This window comes from Microcebus murinus, chromosome 20 (genome assembly GCF_040939455.1).
Source record: "Microcebus murinus isolate Inina chromosome 20, M.murinus_Inina_mat1.0, whole genome shotgun sequence".
NCBI classification, from domain to species: Eukaryota; Metazoa; Chordata; class Mammalia; order Primates; family Cheirogaleidae; genus Microcebus; species Microcebus murinus.
Genome location: NC_134123.1, coordinates 23738203 through 23761517, shown reverse-complemented (window position 1 = coordinate 23761517; position 23315 = coordinate 23738203). Strand labels below are relative to the sequence as shown.

The following is a 23315-nucleotide window of genomic DNA, read 5'->3' as shown; positions in this document are numbered from 1 at the left end:
ACCCCTTTTCTGGGAATAATACTGTGATTTCCCTTAAGGAAACACCCCACTCCTTATTCTGATTCAGAAATAGCCTATCCCAGTATTATACCTCCCTAGCTACAGTGATTGGTTCAAGACAAAACACATGACCCAAGTCAAGCCAATCAAAGCCAATAAGGCTTGATTCTGATTTTATTGGAACTGCTACAGAAGAGGCATGCTTGCTTTCTACTGAGGTGCTGAGAAGTGGGATATAATCCTGAAGCTGCTAGAGCCAGCTTGCTCCTAGGAGGGGACATGCTGTCTTAGAATGAAGCCACACAAATGAAAGCAGTACCAAGAGACTGAGTTCTTAGGCATCATTTGAATTCTTAGATCCAGATAGGAATTTTTTTTTTATTTCGGCATATTATGGGGATACAGATTTTAAGGTTTCAATAAATGCCCATTTCCCCCCCCCCCCAAAAGTCTGAGTCTCCATCATGACCATCCCCCAGATGGTGCACATCTCACTCATTATGTATGTGCAGATAGGAATTTTTGAGTCATCTGTGCCAATCAATATTCTTGACACAAGAGTCATCTGAACTGTGATCATTGTCTCTTGACAAAGTGAATTCCCTATAAATAATTGCAGCCCATCTATTATTTTTAATGCATTACCATAGCATGAATAACTTGTATAGTCATCTAGATCATAACTTGCAAAAGCAGTTTTTGATGGTCTTGTTCAATTTGTGAAATATATTAATTTAAACATGGCAGACAAGCTATTTTAAAGCCGTGTTTGCCTTACTAATATAAATTCTATTTTATATGCCACTGATTCTGTCACTAGCACAGTCTAAAACACTGGTAGGCTTTCAGAAACATACAGAGTATGCTTTTGGTTTCTATAGCAATTACACATGATGAACCGTCATTTGGAGAAGTTGCTTCAATTTACACAGAACACATGCATGAATGCGCGCACGCGCGCACACACCCCCCCCCAAGGTAATCTATTTTATAAGCTCATTACAAATGCTAGGCAATTTATAACATTTTCATTTTAGCAAATTGCTGCAATGAAGAAGAGCTACTGAAATAACCATTTATTGATAACTAAAATTCCTTACCTTGGATTCAATTATCAAATCACTGAAGGCTTATTCATATTTTAATGGAAACAGTAGATGTAATAGCCCCCTTTTGCTGGTTTAACAATAAATAAGCTGCAGTCTACCACTTTTTTATGAAGGAAATCTAAGCAAAAGAAGTCTTGGGCATATTTATTTCTTTTCCTAACACTTGCAACAATCTGTAATTCAATTGTCCTTTCATCCAGCAGTTGTATCAATTCTTCCAATCTGTGGAATTTGCTAGCAGGAGAAAGTATCTTCTCATATGCCTATAATGAGTGTAGTTGATCATTTTCTGAAACTTACTCATCCTGCTTGGATTCAAGACTGTGGTTTCAATTAGAAATACTCTTTAACAGCTTTTATCCCTTTTTAACAATCTACTCTTCTAAAACATTTCTTCTGGATGTCCAGTGTAATTTCCTCCCCTCTCCCAGTCTCCCTCTTCTGGTACAAACCCACTGCCATGATCAGAGGCGTAGGCAGACGTGGCCAATCAGAGTATCCTATTGTGCTCCGCCCTGATTGGTCTGGGGGAAAGCATGTGACCCTAATGATGCCAATCAGAATCCTTCCCTTGAATGATATAGCTGGGCCCTGGGAAAGAGAATTTCTTTCTTTGGACATGCTAGGGTGAATATGAATTTAAAACTATTGGAAACCATCTTCTCCTCCACATGGAGAAGTCCATCTATAGAACAAAGCCATGCAGATAAAAGCAGAAACGTGAGCAGGATAGACAGATGCATGGATGGATTGAAGGAGAGAAGAATATGAATCAATCACAATATGTATCAAGAACTGTTCTATACTCTGATATCCTGGTGTCTGTGGCTCATCTTTTGATCCAATGAGCCATCCTAGTGTTCAAACTAAATGGACTAGTAAATTCCTTGTTTTGATTAAGCTGTATTAAAGTAAGCTTCTGTCACTTGAAATCTAGCACTCTCTATGATAACTGTTTTAGTAGTAGGCATGATACATTTACCTGAAGTTTATTCATGGAGTTTATTAGGAATATCTGCAAATAACCTCTCTACAATGGTGTGAATTTCTATTTCTAAGTAAATTGAAGATGCCTTATTTCTGTTATAATAGGAGACGATAACCTTATATTTTGTACCTATATAAAACAAATAGACTAATCTGTACCAAAGATAACAAGTATGTTTTATAATGCCTGGAAATCTGGAAATTATGAAAAAAAATCACTGGATAGAGGTATTAGATGTACTGGATAGAGGTAAATAGATGAAGTGACACAGGACAGGTAATTCCATACACAAAATATTCAGCTCTTACAAATCCCACTTTAAATATAACAAACACATACCAATGTCTTTGCAGAAGCTCACATGTATCCAATGATTACTGGTCACCCAGAATGTATGAGTCCAGAACAGAAAATAGGAAATATTTCATTATCAGATTCTAAAGATCAGAAAACTGATACATTTTTACATGCACTGTTTCCAAATACTAAAATTTTGGGAGTTATTTGCAAACATTAAAAACTTATCTTATTCATTAACCAAATCCTTCTGACAAAAAGTAACATGTGGGTCTCAGATTTCCTTTCATAGAATATGCCTAGAATACCTTTAATAAAGCCAGCTATACACATAAGAGCAAACTTAGATTTACTTATTGACCCTTCCAAGACTCCAACTGACATCAGTAAAGAAAGGGATCAGTGCTTTCATCAATCTCCACCAGCCCTTAGGGATGTGGAAATTTCTGGAAGCAAGTGAACAGCAAGCTTTACCCTTCTCAAATGAATGCTTTCAACATTGATCACTGGTTTGTACATCCTCACGAGCAGCTACTTGTTAAATGCTGCATGTCTACTTTTATTAAAATGTCAAATCTAATTCTTTTAATTCATATTGGATGGCTACCATAACAGAATTCAGTAATGAAAACCAGCAACAGAGATTAGTTACATAGAATAACACTGTACTTGAGCTGTCTGGTACATAACAGGGCCATTTTTCTTATTTCAGTTATCACATTGGTAAATATTGTCTAGGAAATTATTAGTATGTTGCTTTCACAGGGTTTGGCCAGATCAATTCCTATTAAAAGCATGAAAAATATCTGTACCCAGCCTACATCTCTAATAAGGACCAACAATAAGCTATTATTCTAAAATTAAGGAGGACTTTCATTTCCAGTAATGGCAAGTAACAGTTGAAACCAACCATCCATTTGAACACAACTGAAAGCTCCAGGTAAAAAAAATATTTTAATCTCCTTTAAAGCACTAAACAGTTCTTGTGTGTCATAATGGGAACACACATTCCCATTAGAAGTCCCTAAGCACTTGATGATGAGACTGTAGTTGAGTAAAACCCTTTCAGAAGACAATTTTTCTTTACCTAGTAAACTTAAAGATATGTATATCCTAGAACCCAGGAGTTTCCCCCCTGTATATAGTCCAGAGAAATGTATGTATGTAACAAGGTATGTGCTACAGATATATGAGCAAAACTGTTCAAAGTAGTGTTAATCATAATAGTGAAATATTAGAAACCACTCATGTTTTCATCAACAATGTATGGAATAGTCATATTCCTATAATAGAGTATCTAAATCCATAAAGATGATCTACAACTAGACCAACAACATGGATTAATTTTACATTAAGTTAAGAGAAAAATGCAACACAAAACATGAATACATACAGTGTGACTCAATTCATATTAAGTTCAAACTATCTTTTTAGAAATGTATACAAAGTGGTAAAACTATACGAGAAACTAAAAATATCTGGATTCTCTGTTCTGTTCCACTGGTCCCTGTTCTTGTGCCAGTCTCAAACTGTTTTAATTACTATAGCCTTGCAGTATTGTTGGAAGTCTGGTAAATTGATACTTCCTATTTTGTTTTTATTACCTAGGATTGATTTTGCTATATGGGGTCTTCTCTGGTTCCATATGAAGCCTAAAATTATTTTTCCTATATCTGTGAAAGATGATGATGGTATTTTGATAGGGATTGTGTTGACTCTGTAGGTCACTTTGGGTAGTATACACATTTTAACAATGCTGATTCTGCCGACCCATGAGCATGGTATATTCTTCCATCTGTTTACATCCTCTGCTATTTCCTTCTTCAGTGTTTCATAGTTCTCCCTGTAGAGGTCTTTTACCTCTTTAGTTAAATATATTCCAAGGTACTTTATTTTCTTTGTTGCTATTTTGAAGGGAATTGAGTCTTTGATTTGGTTCTCACTTTTACTGTTGTTGGCGTATATGCATGCCTCTGATTTCTATGTACTGATTTTGTATCCTAAGACTTTACCAAATTCATTTATCAATTAAAGGAGTCTCTTGGTTGAATCCTTGGGGTTTTCTAGGTATAATATCATGTCATCAGCAAAGAGTGAGAGTTTGATCTCTTCTGCTCCCATTTGGACGCCCTTAATTCCACTGTATTGTCTGATTACTGTAGCAAGGACTTCCAGCACTATGTTGAATAGAAGTGGAGATAATGGGCAACCTTGTCTTGTTCCAGTTCTAAGTGGTAATGCTTTCAATTTTTCCCCATTCAGTATGACACTGACCGAACAGAAATTTTTCAGAAGAAGACAGAATAATGGCCAACAAACATATGAAAAAATGCTCAACATCTCTAATCACCAGGGAAATGCAAATCAAAACTGCAATGAGATATCACTTATCTCCAGTAAGAATGGCCTTTATCAAAAAGTCCCCAAACAACAAATGTTGGCGTGGATGTGGAGAGATAGGAACACTCATTGCTAATGGGACTGCAAATTAGTTCAACCTCTGTGGAAACCAATATGGAGATACCTTAAAGCGATACAACTAGATCTACCATTTGATCCAGCAATTCCACTACTGGGCATCTACCCAAAAGATCAAATGACATTCTACAAAAAAGACACCTGCACTCAAATGTTTATAGCAGCACAATTCACTATTGCAAAGTTGTGGAAATAACCCAAGTTCCTAACAATACATGAGTGGATTAATAAAACGTGGTATGTGTATACCATAGAGTATTATTCAGCTTTAAGAAACAATGGTGATATAGCACCTCTTGTATTTTCCTGTATAGAGCTGGAACCCATTCTACTAAGTGAAGTATCTCAAGAATAGAAACACAAGCACCACATGTACTCACCATCAAATTGTTATTAACGGATCAATATTTAAGTGGACATATAGGAATAACATTTATCGGGTGTCGGGAAGGTGGGAGGGGGAGCAGGGGATGGGTATATACAAACATAATGAGATATGCAACATTTGGGGCAGCGGTCCTCAAACTTTTTAAACAGGGGGCCAGTTCAACTGTCCCTCTGACTGTTGGAGGGATGGACTATAGTTTTTTAAAATCTCTGAACAAATTCCTGTGCTCACTGTACATATCTTATTTTGAAGTAAAAAAACAAACGTGCAAAAACACCTGCATGTGGCCCGCAGGCTGTGGTTTGAGTACCCCTGATTTGGGGGATGGTCACGCTTGAAGCTCTGACTCATGGAGGGGGGGCATGGGCAATATACGTAACATTAACATTTATACCCCCATAATATGCTGAAATTTAAAAAAAAGAAAAAAGTAACCAAAAATAATTATAGAAGTCAGGATAGCAGCTATCTATGAGGTGGGGAAGGAAAGGGATATAATTGACAAGAATTCTGGGATACCCACATTTCTAATACTGGCCCAGGTGGTGGATATACCTCTGTTCCCCTTTATAATTATTTTTAAATGGTCTGTATATGTTTCATACACTTACATGTATATTTCACAATTAGAATTCTAAGGAGAGTTTATTTTGAAAGCTAAACATTTATTAAAACGTAGAAAGCATCTTAAAAATAATGTAAGCCAGTTTTTCCTAGTGTAGCCTGACTTCAGGATCACCCAGTCGTACCCCAGAGATTCTGATTCATGGGTCTACAGGAGGTTCTGCGTATTGGTATTTTCAAATAGGTGCTCTGGATTGGGATGCCCTAGCTGAGTTCCAACTACATGGGAGGTTAAGACATTTGTCCTGGGAGTGGTCTGTGGTAGAGTAAGAACCAGCCCTCTGCTTCCCAACTTCCAGCTCAAGGCTCTCTCCACTAGGTCAGTGAGGGCTGGACATCCCTTGCCTTTTGTCTCAACTCTTGTCCTAGAAAGAGTTACAGCAGACTCAAGGATCTAGTACATGAAATGATAACATCAGGTACCTATTGGACAGGTTCTAGTAAGTCTCCAATTAAATGATGCTTAATATCTAGTAAACTAGCATTGACTATTAATTTGACCCTCACTAAAATTGATTAATGAGATTCTCCTTTCCAGTTTTCTGCCATTTTTCTCTTAAATAAGCCACCCATTAAATCACAAAAATGATGTACAACTATTACTGAAAATTATTTCGAACTGGTTTGATACACAAACGTACCCCCATTTAAGTCTAATGATGTTCCAAGTTGTCATTAAGACAAGTACATGAATACGTGTACATCCATATTGATGTACCACTTTTGAAAAATCAATTAGCCAAAATAATTCGAATTAAGCAGAGATCTTGTTTGTCCCTGACTCATAATAATGTCTGTCCTACAGTTCTGTATTAATTACCTGACCTAAGTAGAAATACCACTACCTATGTAAGAATTTCACTTCTAAACAAAACAAATACAAATCCATAAGTATTGACCTCAAAGTGAACTGGTTAAATTTAAAGGACTCATTTTTAAAGGTCAGTGTCCTTTGCTACAAATACAGTTCCTATGCAGATGAGAAGTTGAACCTGCCCTATGGTGTTGAGCATAATTAGCCAGCTGCACCCTCATAATAAGGTGCAGATGGTTAATTGCACCAGCAAATCACTGCTTACTTGTGGGCACAAAAGCCTGTACCTAAAATCATTGCAAGTATACTTGGGCCTATTTATGCTCATGAAAACAAAACACATGTCCAAGATTTCATCTGTGAACAGACCACAGCCAGCTCCAATCCCACAGCTTTTGGGGAGAGTCATTCACGCTGCGGAGGTCTGGTTGAAGGGAGGGATGACTGGCCACAAAGCCACATTTCAAATGGTGAAATATTTCTTGGGGTGCTGAATCCTTGTTGAAAAATCTCCTAAAGTTAACTTGTTGTAATATAATCAGTAAATAAAGTGAAACTTTGGTTTCCCTTGAACCCAAAGTAAATTCTATATTCTTTTGATAAGAACCCTAAAATAAATTTTTTTCACAAGGAAATATGTCAACATTAGTTTTCTGAGTAAGGGGGAAATAAAAGACTAATTTTTCTGTGCCCTTGAGGAATTTCATGCACTGAGTTCCCAGACTTTAGCAAGCTGTATTAAGTACAACACCCTCAGTGGTTGTTAAGGACTTCCAAAGATCCATTTTAAAACATATTCTATTAATCCCTGCATGGCAAGAATAGGATATGGGGAGAAAGCAGAAAAGGGGTGACTACTCCATTACACTCATGTTTGGAAGTCCTCTGCCAGCTGCAGAGCTCTCAGCTGGGCAAGGGGTCGAGATGACAACTCCAGGGAACAGAATACTAATCTGCTCGAATCCACACAGAATCTTCTTGTGAAGAACCCACTGAGTTATGTGATTCTATTCAGTTTAATTGTATATTGGGGAGGAGGAAAATCTGCTTGCCATGGTTTTAATTGCTAAGAACACACTATCTTTTTCGGAACCATCTGTTTAATTGTAATTACAAACTGCGATGTAAAAACACAAATGATTAACAAGTACAAAATTCCCTACCACTAATGGTGCTAGTATAACAACCCGTATTGTGAAAGAGTATGTTGCCTTTTCCCTCTCTGCAATATTTCATGATTTAGCAACTGACAACCTACCATTTTTTACAGAATCTCATTCTGGTAGATCTACAGTTATTAATTAGTATTCTTAGATTACATCCCCCCTGTTATTCCTTTTTATTAAACCTTAATTCTCTCTGAGAATGAAAGGGATTATATTAGAAATGAAATACATAGGCCCCTTTTTTTCCACCTCCCACCAAAATCTTTGGGATTTCATAAGATACACATCACCTATAATTAATTACCAGCTACATTCCGAAGCATTACAAGACTAATTTTTGGCTTTCATAAACACAAATTTCTGCCTTCCTGGTTTTGAAATATGCTTACCACACTGCTATTATTTTAAAAGCCATGAGTATTGGTAATTGTTTTCAGGCATCAATAAAAATAGCTTAACCTTGAAATTTATTTTAATTAGGGATTTTTCAAAGCCACTGCTGCAAAGTTGGGTGGATTGTTTATAATAAAAACAAGCATCAACAACATAGTTGTGCAGAACATAGAATTAGGCAAAGTTGCTTAAGTTGGGCTCACAACAGCAGTTTAAAGAAATAAAAACAGACACAGATGCAATCAGATCATGATATTATTAGGGGAACCTGATATTCAGAACATTTTAAATAGCTTTTTAAAGCAAGAAGATGCCATTTAAAGTAAAATACGAAGATGCATGAACTGCCAGTGAAATTACAAGAGATTTCTTTTTTAGTCATTTCACACTAATATCCTTCATCTAAAGTATTCATTTTAAGATGAAGATCACCACTTTAAGAATATCATACTCTTTCTAACAAGCCTTTCAATCAAGCACAGAACATTTTTTTTATTTCGGCATATTATGGGGGTACAGATTTTAAGGTTTCAATAAATGCCCTTTCCCCCTCCCCCCACAAGTCTGATTGTCCAGCATGACCATCCCTCAGATGGTGCACATGTCACTCATTATGTATGTATATACCTGCCCCCCCCAATACCCTATTACTGTAGTACCTATGTGTCCACTTAGGTGCTACTCAGTTAATACCAGTTTGCTGGTGAGTATATGTGGTGCTTGTTTTTCCATTCTTGGGATACTTCACTTAGTAGTATGGGTTCCAGCTCTAACCAGGAAAATATAAGATGAAGCACAGAACATTTTTTAAAAGTCCACTTTTCCTTCACACGACCTCAAGGGATAAATAGGATGTTTTTAAAAAAATATCAGAGAAAAAAACACTTTAAATCCTCAAAAAAGTGAAAAGACTGCACAGTTTTTCAAATTAAGTTGCATTAGAGGCATTTTGCAATACGTCAATTCCTCACTTTTCCTTCTCTGCCCACCTTGAGATCCTTCTAACCATAATCTTACAATTATTTTTCCCTATTTCAAATTCTCATCACCCTCAAAAGACATTTTATATGAAGATGAGCCAAATGCTAAGTGCTTCTGCAGTGTTAATGAGGAAACAGATCTTGGAAGAAACCATTTGAGAAGAAAAGTTTTCCCTCAGGAAAGGGCTGCTTGGGTCAAGCTTATTCCAGTCCACTGAGTTCTGAAATGTACTCCTCCCAAACTAGTGACCTTCAACCTTCGTGGTCCAAGTCCTAGTGGGACACTTGATGAAGGCTATGAACACTATCCCCCATAAGAACATAAACATAAAATCTGAAGGCCTGCCCACACAGGGTCAAGGGTCTCTATTATACAGATCCCAAATGTATACCAATTAAACATGGTTTCAGCACTATCAGGCTATGTGGGTTTCTTTTAAACTTGATGACAGTATTCATGTTCTAAATGTTTTTGCCACTAATGTGGAGAAACATTCTCAAAAGTATTCTTGAAGCCTATGAAATATATTACTAATAAGGGATTACTCCCATCTACTTTGTGATTGCACAAATCATTCTCACACATGAGCCGGAGGTACTGTTACGCCTTCCCCCAAATAATTCTAACTATTCCTCATATACAAGACATGAAATAAAATGGCACCTTACAAGTTTTCATTCCTGAAGAGCTTTTCAGACATGCATTTCTCTTCACATCTCTAAATGTAATATAGAATAAAACTATTATACACACTTTACATAAAAGAAAATATTTAACTCCCTAGTCTGAATGTATACATTCTTTAGTTGGCACTTGCTAAACTTGAATTTTTCCATCTTTGTCACACATGTATACAATCAATACATCCAAATTACATATAAGATTTACTCTGATGCTCTCCACAAATAATGCAATAAACAAATTATTAAGACTGATTACCTCTGGGGACTGGAATTGGGAAAGAGAGGGGAGTAATAATGAGACTTTCAAGTTCACATTTCCAAGGTTTTTAAATTTTTACAAGTAGTAGATAAGCTATTGTGCTAAAAATTAAGATTAAAAAGTAATAGATGGTTTTCTAATATAGGATATATTGGTTTATTTAAACCAACCCTCCTGCTGAAAACAACTGAAAATACTGATAAAAATGTTTTTTAATCTTCTCAAAAGTATCAAAGAGCTAACAAGACCATAAGGAATTAGCCAGCCTAAAAAAAAGAAACCAAGACAGGTAGGTGGAGCACTGGAAAGGATTTTGCTATGAGTTCACACTCAAGACAAGGACACCATGAGCTCTGCTTGTGGCTGCCTTGCACGGCTTAGAGGAAACGTGTCGAAGTCCAGGGTACACCCAAGGCAGGGAGATTGATAGGAAACTCTGCTCCAAAGGCCTATATCTTCAAGGTAAAACTGGACCTAAAATAAACCCTTCCTATGCCACCAACCCCAGTTAAATGCAAGGAAAGTTTCCTTGGCACCGAACACAGAAGGGAGATAAAAAAACAAAAAATACCCGAGAGGTTGGAATCACAGGCTAACTTTCTTATAGATGTGCAGCCCAAATTTACATCACCTCCGAGCTCCAAAAGCCTCAAGGTGGGATTGTACTTTAAAGTGAGCCTGGACAGGTTGTTCCCCGGGGTACCTGACAGAAGCAAATGCAAATCCTTGCTGGCAGGGTCCTCCTTCATCTTAGTCATCAAAGAACTTCTCACAGATCATTTTCCAAGGAAGATAAGCAGCTCACAATCAAACTAAACACTAAGCACACTAAGAGAGGAAAGAAAGTACCCTGAACAAGAACCAGCAAAAACATACTGTAGGAAAAGTAATTCAAGAAATGAAAATTAAAATAATTAAAATTAAAACTCAATGAATACACCTGCTAAACCTAAGAAGAATGTATTTGATAGCTATGGGCTCTCACACCTACTTCAACAAAAACTAGAAAAAAAATTACAGAAGTCATATTTTAAAAGACATTAGAGAGCTAATGGAAGAAACATGGACTAGAAGAAATGAAATTCCAGAAGGGAAATGGCCCATCCTCAGTGAGTCACGATCGCTTGTCACCTTTCTCTGAGGATACTTACTAATTCTAAACACAGATATAAGATCTACCTTGGCATAGGCAGATGAATTCTTAAGGTAAGAGAAATCAACAGAATAATTGATGGTTGTACAATGTGGCAAGACTAACAGGTATCTAGAGACCCACAACCAGGTTCACCTGAGGGTGATTTGCTGAGAGGCAGGGCAGCATGAGAGCTCTGGAATTGAATGAAAAAAAAGAGAATGGAGGATTCTCCAGTTCACCCCACTTTCTTTCTGTGTCCCGATCAAAAATCCCAGTGCCTTGACCACTCTGTGACCAGACAGCTGCAGGTTTTTTCCAACAGGCTTAAATCCAAACTGGGGCCTTGAATATTCCCAGGCACTCATAAAGGTATCTAGATTGTTACCCAAAACACCGAAAGAAACTAGTACCATCCCTGAGCCAAATTCCTTAAGCCCTCATACAAACTCTGTAATCTGACCCACTCACTGCCATCATACCTAGGTAGAACACCCCTTTTCTTTTGCTGTCCATCTCTAGGACTGCTGCAGCACTCTGTAAGTCAGTTCCTCTAATAAATGTTTTGAACTGATCCTTCTAGTGTCTGGTGCTTGTTTCCTTTTTCGGGATCCCAACTGGCCCTATGTTGGGACTGTTTGGGATGCCGCCACATGGGAAATTCCCTGCTGTTGCTTTTGGGGTGATTCCAGCCTCAGGTTTGGCAGATGAAACACAAAGTGAAATCTGCTATAGTCTCCTGGTGCTTAGAATCCAAGGTCCAGATAGAAGAAGGGTTTTGAAACAAACATAACACAGTTCTCCCCACTCAAGACATTTGAAAGAGTTCAACATGAGTGGGTGTGAAGCCAAAGACCTAATCTCAAGACGTCAAAGGGCAGAACTTTTAAGCCTGAAGAGACAGAGACACATAAAACTCTCAATTAAAGGCCTTGCAGAGCTATACCAAAGGAAGGAGCTGGTCTGGAAGCAGGTGAAATTGCTATTAATTTTGCATGCTTAGGAAACAAAGTCCTGCCAGAGAAAGGGGACAAGTCTCTATCTCAAGAGTATTTGCCAGTTTTTGAAGCAGCATGGGGGAGGAAGCTAAAGAAATAAGCTCAAAAATCTGAAGAAAGAACCAAATCTCCAGCAATGTTTAAGGGCTGGGGAGACAAAGACTTACAAAGCTTGTAGTCAAAAAACCCAAGAAGGGCTAGACATTGTGGCTCACACCAGTAATCCCAGCGCTTTGAAAGGCAAAGGTGGGAGGATCATTTGAGGCCAGGAGTTCCAGATCAGCACAGGTAACATAGAGAGACCCTCTCTCTACAAAAAACTGTCTGGATGGAACTAGAGACCATTCTCCTAAGTAAAGTGTCTCAAAAATGAAAAAACAAGCTGGGTGCGGTGGCTCGCGCCTATAATCATAGCATTCTGGGAGGCCTAGGTGGGAGGATAGTTTGAGCTCAGGAGTTCGAGAGCAACCTGAGCAAGAGTAAGACTCCGTTTCTACTAAAAAAAATAGAAAGAAATTATCTGGACAAGTAACTATATATATATATATATATATATAATTAGCCAGGCACAGTGGAACATACCTGTAGTCCCAGCTAATTGGGAGGCTGAGGCAGGAGGATCGCTTAAGCCCAGGAGTTTGAGGTTTCTGTGAGCTAGGCTGATGCCATGGCACTCTAGCCCAGGCAACAGAGTAAGACTCTTTCTCAATAAAAAAAACAATGGAAAAACAGGGCAGGCATGGTGATTCACATCTCTAATCCTGGCACTCTGGCATGCTGAGGGGTGAGGATCACTTGAGCTCAGGAGTTCGAGACCAGCCTGAGCAAGAGTGAGACCCTGTCTCTACAAAAATTAGAAAAATTAGCCAGGCTAAGTGGTGTATACCTATAGTCTCAGCTACTTGGAAGGCTGAGGCAGGAGGATTGCTTGAGCCCAGGACTGTGAAGTTGCAGTGAACTATTATCACACCACTACACTCTAGCCCAGGCAACAGAGTGAGACCCTGTTTTAAAAAAAAATAATAATGGAAAAACAGACACCACATATACTCACTATTAAACTGGAACTAACCAATGAGTATACATATGCATGGAGGGAAATAAAACTCAGTGGAAATCAACCAGAGGTTAAGAAGGAGGAGGGGAGGGGCAAACACATACCTAATGGGTATTATGAATATGATTTGGGTGATGAACACACCTTTAGTCAGGACCCAAGCATTACAAAAGTGATCCATGTAACCTAAAACATTTGTACCCTCCTTAATATTTTGAAATTAAAAAGAAAATTAGTCAGATGTGGTAGTGCAACCCTGTAGGCCCAGCTACTTGTCAGTCTACTTGGCTCTTTTAAAACAGAATGTCTGGCATAAAGTCAAACTTATGAGATGAACAAAAGAAGAAAATGTGACAGATAAGGAAAAGGGGACATATAGATGATGATGACCCTGGAGGCAGGCCATTAAAATAACTATTTTAAATATGGTAACAGAGAAACATAAACAAAATGAAAAAGTTAAGAATTTCAAAAGAAATGTGAAATCTATGAAAAACAAAAACACTCTAGAACTGAAAAATACACTATCTGAAACTAAGAACACATTGATGGGTTTAACTGTAGACAAAACACAAAAGGTAGAATTAGTAAACTCAAAGACAAGTCAATAGAAAATGTTAAACCTAAAGCACAGAGGGAAAAAAAAGAATGGAAATAAAAGAATGATGCTTAAGAGAGATGTGAGATACAGCATAATGGTCTAACATACATGTAATTGGCATTCCAGAAAGAAAAGAATGACAGAATAGGATAGAAGCAGTATTTGAAAATTAATGGCTAAGAGTTTTCCAAAAATAATGAGGTATCAAATGCTAGGTCAGAATAACTACTAAAAGAATTACATAATTTGGATGTAAATGAATTTAATAAAGGGGACAAAACAGCATAATACAAGATTCAAGAAGCTCCAAGAATTCCAAGCAGGGTATACCTACTCAAATCATAGTAAAACTACTGAAAATCAAAGAAAAAAATAAAATCCTAAAATCAGCCAGAGAGAAAAACATTTTTTTTTCCATAAGATTGATGGTTGACTTTCAACATAAACTATAAAATCTTTAAAATTCAGAAAGGGGGCAAAGGGCAACTTAGGTTTCTATAACCAGTGAAAATATCCTTCAAAAATGAAGGCAACATTAAGAGTTTCTCAAACAAACAGAAGCAGAAAGAATTTGTTGCCAGCAGATCCACATGAGAAATACTAAGAACCTAAAGGAGATCTTTAGGTTTAAAAAATGGCTGACTGAACCCTTAACTATAAAACAAACCTTAAATTTAAGATAACTAAAACCATACAAGGTATCTCTCCTGACCACAATGGAATTAAACTACTCATCAAAGAAATGTCAGGAAAATCTCCAAATATTTGGAAATTTAAATATTTAAATATTTGGAAATTTAAAAAAGCAGTTCTGAATAACTCATTAGTAAAAGAGGATGTTACAGGAAAAATTAGAAAATATGTTGAAACTGATGGAATATAAAAGCATAATTTATTAAAATTTGTGGGGTGCAGCTAAAGCAGGGCTTAGAGGAAAATATACAGCATTAAAATGCTTATACTAAAGAGATAATAGCATTATATCTTCCAGATCTGATGTAGGGCAATAATGCACAGATTCAAGATGAAGTAATAGATGCCAAGCAGAATATCTAAAGAGAAATACACATATAGACACATCATAGTGAGACATCAAAGACCAAAGAAAATCCCTAACAAAATCGAGGGTGGAGCAAAAAATTCTATCTATCTATCTATCTATCTATATAAAATTATATTCTTACAACTCAGTAAGACATGGGCAAAATTATTAGCAGAAACTTTGCCAAAGAAGTTTACCAAACTTCTTCACCAAAGATACATTAACGAATAAGCACATGTTGTTCAATACCCTCAGTCACTACGAAAATGCAAATTAAAAGCAGAATGAGGTACCACTAACACCTATAAGAATAGCTCAAATTAACAAAATTATCACCTGCTAACAAAATTGTGGAGCAATTGAAATTCTCATACTATACTGGTAGAAATGCAAAATGGTACAATTACTTTAGAAGACAGTTTGGCAGTTCCTTATAAAATTAAACAAACACCATATAACCTAGCAATACTACTTCTAGGTATTTATTGAAATAATTAATAACATATGTCCATACAAAGACCTGTACATGGATGATAACAGTTTTATTTATTCATGATTACCAAATACTGGAAGCAACCCAATGTCTATCACCTGGTGGTACATCCATTCAATGAAATACTCAGCAATAAAAAAGGAATCAACCTCTGTTACATTCAACAACATGGTTAAATTACAAAAGCAATATGCTAAATAAAACAAGCCAGACAAAAAGTGCTACGTATTTTGTGATTCCATTTATATGACATTCTGGAAAGTAAAATATCAGAAAACATAGATCATTGGTTGTCATGAGCTAGAGGTGGGGCAAAGGGATTGACTACAATGAGGTATAAGAGAACTTTTTGAGCTAAAGGGATCATTCTATATACTTATTATGGTGGTTATATGACTTTATATTTTCAAAACTCACAAAACCATACACCTAACAGGGGTGAATTTTACCATATGTAAATTATACATCAATAAACCTGACTTTAAAAAATAGCTAGGAACATACTCAAAAAATATTAATTTTAATTATATCTCCACATAAAATACAAAATATTAATATCCAGCATATGGACAATAGTTCTATAAATCAATACAAAAAGGCCAGCCAAATTTAAAATCAGGCAGAGACGGGCAATTCACAGAAGAGCAATGATCAATAGTTAATAATCATAAGCTGGTCGATCTCACTAGCTACCAAGGAAATGTAAATTATAACAAAGTGATAACCAATATTTTCCCATCAGAAAGACCAAAATTTTAAGATTGATAATATCAAGTGTTGACAGGTACACAAGGCAAGTGCAATCTCTACAATAAGACCCCAAAAGAGTTGCAGCAATGAGGATGATGAAATTTCAACTATGTTCATACTTGGCGGGGAAAAAAATATTAGCTTTTAAATAGTTCCGCGATTGTCTTTGGCATTCTAGTCATGGGCCTCTGCTACAGAATGAGGGGAGGTGGTCCTGAATGCCCAGGTGGGTTTCATCAGTGCTGAAACAATCAGTTGGTGCAGATGGGGAAACCTCGGGAGGTATGCGCCAATGCTTCTAAGGACTTACCCATGCACCCAGCAGACAGTGATGTCCAGGTAGCCACAGAAATGGTGACATCCTCCTCAACATTTTCAAGGAAGAAAATGAAGTATGAAATGAAGACCATGACAAAATTTAAACAAACAAAGACATAATGGAACTGATCAATTTATCCTTCTATTAATTTATGGTGATAAATGGGAAAAGTCTATAAATTAGAGTGTTATGGAATTTGCTTAATCCCAGAATTAAAGCTTTTCAATGGTTCAATTTCTGAATCGGGTTGCTCCTGGATGACTTAAGGGGAGTCTGAGGATTATTTTTTGATTGTTTTCAACTCTGACCTTAATTAAGCCCAGACTTGTAACTCTAATGTAGAAAGTAAAACCCATACCCCATTGTATAAGCTTGTGGAAAGCAGAGATCCTGACTTACAGTGTTTTTTTTACCCTGCAAAATACCTAAGTTAGTACTAGCCGTGAAGTAGGACCTCAATTACTTTAAGGAGTAAAGGAAAGGAGAATGGGATAGAATCATCTTTAAAAACTTCCTGGTAGAGTATTCTGAAAAGATCCAGTAGAGGCAGGGAGCAAGAAATCCAAGATAACCAGGTGAGTACACAGAGGACAGGACACTGTGCAGCCAGCACAGGCTAAGAGTCACACCAATGGCCACTCACTAGCCTGACCAAGAGGCACTTTCTGAGCCCAGATTTCAGATTGCGCAACTGTAAAGGCGGGTTAATCATTTCAGCCACTTCACAGGACCCTTCGGCTGTGAAATGAGACCACACAGGCAAAGCACATGAGAGGACGTGTTTGGTCATGCATTTGATCCTCACAGCGTCTTCCAGAGAAGGGAGCCGGGAGGGAGCTGAAGGAAAGATAGGGTCGTGGCACCCCATTCTCCTGGTGCGGGAGGACGGGAAATGACTTGTCCAAGGCCTCAAGGCCAGTTCTAAGTTGGAAGCAAGATAACACCCAGGGCTCTGTCCTGCCCCTTGCCACTTGTCTGGCCAAATGTGAGGTCCCGTTAATTTTAATGAGGTGACGAGAAGGCCCCAAAGGAGGAGGATGAGGGGAGGGGACCGGAAAGTCTGGGGAGCCCCTGGGAAACAGGGAAGAATGAGAAGAGGGGACGCCCTGGCCAGTCCCCATGTCCCCCGCACTCTGACCCCACGGAGTCTGCTATGACCTCCAAACCCGGTGTTCCCCGGGTCCCACGTCAACTCCGCATCCCGCTCCTGGCCGAGACCCCGCGTCCCACTCAGACGCCGCCGCCGAGGGGCTCCCTACCCAGCTTCCAGAGGCCAGCTCTCCTGCGCCGCCGGGATCCCGCAGCTGTTGCTGTCCGTTGCCACGGCAACCACAGAGCGCCGCACAGCCTAGCAAGCCGCGCGATGATTGGAGAAGGCAAGCGTCCATAGCAACCGCCGGGGCGCGCTGTGAGGTGGGAGAGAATTTGGTTTCCAGGGTTTCTTAGGACTACCTCTCTCCCCAAGCCACCCTTCACCTGGCACCTGACCTAGTTATTTAAAAGTGCTTCCTGCATTCTCTCACTGAACACCTGCCTCCCTGTGTTGCTGGGGGATCTCCATTTCTACAGGAATTTTTACCTGGAATTTGTAACCTCAAATTTTTAACTTTTGACCTCTTCAGGAGGTCAAATTTTTAACCTTTGACCTTGTCAGGTCAAATTTTTAACAAATTTTTAACCTTTGACCTCTTCAGGAGGTCAAATTTTTAACAAAGTTTTAACCTTAAAAATTATAGTTTTTGGCCGGGCGCGGTGGCTCACGTCTGTAATCCTAGCTCTCTGGGAGGCCGAGGCGGGCGGATTGCTCCAGGTCAGGAGTTCGAAACTAGCCTGAGCAAGAGCGAGACCCCGTCTCTACTATAAATAGAAAGAAATTAATTGGCCAACTAATATATATACAAAAAATTAGCCGGGCATGGTGGTGCATGCCTGTAGTCCCAGCTACTTGGGAGGCTGAGGCAGGAGGATCACTTGAGCCCAGGAGTTTGAGGTTGCTGTGAGCTAGGCTGACGCCACGGCACTCACTCTAGCCTGGGCAACAAAGCGAGACTCTGTCTCAAAAAAAAAAAAAAAAAATTATAGTTTTTAACCAGGAATTTGTAACCTCAAATTTTTAACCTTTGACCTCTTCAGGAGGTCCACAAACACCCTTCGGTTATAAGCAAAAGTTTATGTCCATTTACCCGGTAAGATGGTCCGTAGCTGCAGATTCTCAAAGGAGCTGGAACCAGAACTCGGGTTGCCAAATGCCCAAGACATCCAAAGAGAATAACGTCCATATGGGTTAACCTCATCTTCCTTCTCAGAGACCGCAGACAAATGAGTGTGTTTCTTCCCAGCCTTTGTTTACATTTATTCACATCCTTGAGACATTTCCCAAAGACTTTAACCAACTCTTGGACTGTAGCTAACTCATTCATTTGTTTAATAAATATCTATTTATCACTATGGATCACGTATTTGTCATGGAGACACTTCTAGGTACTGAAAGATAGCAATTGTCAAGACAGAGTCTCGAATTTCTTATAGCTCTATCTTTGGTGTAGGAAACAACAGATTCAGAAACAAGATCATTTCAAACTGTGATACTAAGGAAAATGTGGTGGCAGGATGGGGAGTTATCCAGGGTGACAGTCCTGTAGACAGGGTGGTCAGGGACAGCATTTTTGAGGAGATGGCATTTGAGCTGAGATATGAGAAGACATCAGCTATAGATGAGCTAGGTAGAGGGCAGCACAGATGAAGGGAACAAAGCTAAAAGTAGAAGTGACTTTGGAGTGTTCAAGAAAATGAAAGGACCATGTGGCAACCTTTGGCAGAGACACATTCAGATTGTCCTTTCCCTGGCTCTTCACAGGACTGGCTCCTTCCCTTCCATACTCCCTTGTTCGTCTGTCTCCTTCACATCCTATCATATCACCCTATTTATTTCCTTCATAGCTCTTGTTACTCTTTATTGTCTGTGAGTTCCATGAGGACAGAGACTGTGTTTATAGTGCTTTCCCTAGCATCTAAAATAGTGAGTGACCCACCATGGACACTAAATAAGTATTTGTTGATTGCATGAATATCCACATCGAAATACCAGGAACTATGGGAGACTGTGGAGCCACAGTAGTGAACAAGACAAAGACACCTCTACCTTCATGGGGCTTAAATGCTTGTGGAATAAATGAATTGCAAACTTATGTGGACAAACTAATTGTGTGTAGAATTGAATGAATTACACTGTAAGTTCCATGGGAAGTGTTCAAGGATGCCCTAGATAGATAATTTCTTCATTCTTTCAATTATATTGCAGTTCAATTTCACAAGTATTGGATGCTTGCTGTATCCCACTGTGGTATATAGCAATGAACAAGACACATCCCAACTTTGCCTATAGAACTTGCAGCCTACTGCTGTCCTGTCCATGACAGTTGCCTCTAGTCATCTGTGGCCATTGGACACTTAATATGTTGCCTTAATTGGAATGTGGAATAAGTGTGAACTCCATATTTAAAAGATTTAGTGCAAAATAAGAATGTAAAATATCTCATTAATTTTTTATTTCATATTTAAATAATACATTCATGTGTATGGATTTAAATAAGATCTATTATTAAAACTAATTTCACCTGGTTTTTTTCCCTTCTTTTTTTAATCTGTCCTGCTAGAAAATATAAAATTACATATGTGGCTTGTGTTATATTTCTATTGGACCATGCTGGTTCAGTGGGAACTCAAAAATGGTTGAATAGACAAGTGAAATCTTTATACAGATGTTAAAATAAATATTTTGGCTGAGGCATGATAAATAGCAATTTTCAAATAGAGGAAACAGACCAATAATTTACAAAGAACACAAGTTAGGCAACTCTTAAATCTTCCACACAATGAATGTGTAAAATGGTCAGGAGTAGGTTATTGTGGAGGATTTTTTCAAAGAGAGCTCATCTATGAGTCCTACCTCCAAATTTCCAGTCAAAAGAATGGGGCTTTGAGGAGGCCACTGGATGAGTTTAAAATGTGGTACCTGCAGTTCAGGGGGGCATGATGGGCTCGTGTCTGAATCCCACCTGGAAATTCTAAAGGGCAAGAGATGGGCTTACTAGTCAGTAGACAGCAGAGCAAAGGAAGAATTGCTTGGTTAGCAACTACCTTTCCTCCTCCCCTAGTATTTATCAAGGTAGAAAATGTGTGTCTTCTATGTAAGAGGTGAGGGACACTCAAGAGAGATTGTGCAGGCTCATTTTAGGTCCTTTAAAACAGGGAAATCTGATAAGACAAACAGACCTCAGCAAAGCAGAACTGATTAGTATGGTTTGAATGTGTCCCTCCAAAATCCTATGTTGAAACTTAATGACCAATTTGATAGTATTAACAGGTGGGACATTTAAGAGGTGATTAAATCATGAGGGCTCCTCACTCCTGAATGGGATTAGGTGCCATTTTAAAGGGGCTTGATGAGGGGGTTCACCCCTCTTGCCCTTCCGCCTTCTGTGAACACACAGCATTCCCGGTGCCATGTTGGAAGCAGAGACTGGGCCCTCTCCAAACAATAAACCTGCCATCACCTTTATCTCAAATTTCCCAGCCTCTAGAACTATGAAAAATAAATTTCTGTTCTTTATAAATTACCCAGTCTCAGGTATTTTTGTTATAGCAGCACAAACAGACTAAGTAAATGAGGGTTTTCTTAGATTCCCAGGGGCCAAGAAAAAGCAATGAACCAGCCAAGAGAGATGTATCAGACCCCACTAAGAGAACTCCAGGGTACAGATTCCCGGCAACGAGGGTACATTATCTGAAAGAGTCTTGAAAGCACCCCATGAGAGGACGAAATCATATTAACCACAGAAATATCAGACAAATAGGAATTTTCTTACTGTCTTTTCCAAAGAGAGCCACGAGTCCTACCTCCAAAACTCCAATCAAAAGAGGCTTTGGGGAGGCCACTGGATGAGTTTAACACGTGGCACCTGCAGTTCAGTGGGGCACAATGAGCTTGTCTGAATCCCACCTGGAAATTCTAAATTCTAAATTCTCCTCCCTCCAATGCCACAATCTCAGAGGGGCAAGAAAATACTTCTCCAGCTGGGAGCACAGGTGTAGAGACGGTAACAAACTCAAACAAAAGACAACAGGACAGAGAAAGAGGTGACCGAGCTTCCATTTACCAACTGTAGGGTTCCTGCCTGTGGCAGGCCCACGCTAAAAGAAGACAGAAGCCACAACTTTTAGAAGTTTATCACTTTGGACAGAACACTTGAACAATTATATGAAGACTGTATTTTGACACCTAAGAGGGTCCATAAAAGTCTTGGCATCTGACTGGGCAGGGAAACAATTGGCCCCACAGAGAAAATTCAAAGAGAGACTGACTAGATGACAAAAAATGGCATTGCTTCATGACCGTAGTTCATAAGTTATGCTTGTTTGACTTAACAGTGGCCTAAGAAATATGAAATAGGCTGTAAACATGGAAAGAAACATGTGTTTACCTCTAAGTGTACAGAACAGGAGATAATATATAAAGTTAAAGATAAGTGCGTATTGTTACAGGGTGAAAAATGGATTATCTAAAGTCACATAATATGTTGGTCTCAGACCTAAAACTAGCATCTAATCCCCCATCCCCAGAGGCCTTGCTGGAGTTGCTGGGAGCCATAGCCTGTGGCATATGGGCTGCTCTCCTGAGGCCATCTGCAGCTGCCACACATGATGGAAGGCTGGAATGTTCTTCGTGCCAGATAGGCAGGCAGGCAAGCTGCCTTTCCAGAGCAAACAACATAAAAAAAAAAAAAAAAAAAAAAAAAAAAAAGCCACTCAGCTGCAAATGGATATCCCACTGAAGGCTGATTATACTATTAAAAAGTAGATCAAATTTGGGAATTATTTTTGACATTTTCCCTAAATGTTGAGGCTAACTGAAAGGATGAAAACTTCATTCTTTTTTTTTTTTTTTTTTTTTTTGAGACAGAGTCTCACTTTTGTTGTCCAGGCTAGAGTGAGTGCCGTGGCGTCAGCCTAGCTCACAGCAACCTCAAACTCCTGGGCTCAAGCGATCCTTCTGCCTCAGCCTCCCGAGTAGCTGGGACTACAGGCATGTGCCACCATGCCCGGCTAATTTTTTTTTTATATATATATCAGTTGGCCAATTAATTTCTTTCTGTTTATAGTAGAGATGGGGTCTTGCTCTTGCTCAGGCTGGTTTTGAACTCCTGACCTTGAGCAATCCGCCCGCCTCGGCCTCCCAAGAGCTAGGATTACAGGCGTGAGCCACAGCGCCCGGCCGAAAACTTCATTCTTAATCGGAGCTGCCTGACTCCTAAGGAAACTCATACTTTTGTTAGGTTGAAAAGAAGAGGCCAAGGCTTCATACTTTCTAACGTGTGCGTAGACAATGGAGTCATGAGCAGTGAAGGCTGAGCTTCTTCAGACTTCAGAGTGGTTAAGGATGCCGGTTACCTTGAACACCCCAGGCCAGTCTACCCATGCCAGGCAGGGCCTTGGGCAAGAAGCTGGGAGGCAGAGACCCAGAAATCATGGACCTGTCATTGTAAAGCACCTTAGAGATCAATGTGTATAAAACTCTTATGACATAGTAGTTGCTCAATGCACAAGTGATGATTTTGTTTTTACTACTAGGAGAGGAGTTAAGTTCTGCCACTTCATACCTGTGTAGTTTGTTACATAATCTCTCTGTCATGCACTTCCCACTTCTATAAAATAGGGACAACTGCCATATAGCATTGTTGAAG

The 23315-nt window shown here is 38.8% G+C and overlaps 1 protein-coding gene across 2 annotated transcripts in view; it reads right to left on the bottom strand.

The window, feature by feature from the left end:
* The window catches only part of HYDIN (HYDIN axonemal central pair apparatus protein), a 315495-nt gene extending 297589 nt beyond the window's left edge, over window positions 1-17906 (bottom strand). The window contains exon 1 of one of the 2 annotated variants that reach the window (XM_012772427.3): window positions 17832-17906. The gene's annotated coding sequence lies outside the window, so the exon portion shown is untranslated. Of the gene's footprint in view, window positions 1-16563; window positions 16964-17831 lie in introns of those variants that run through there. The other variant, XM_075995778.1, reaches the window with a different exon arrangement.
* Between the last annotated feature and the right edge of the window lie 5409 nt (window positions 17907-23315).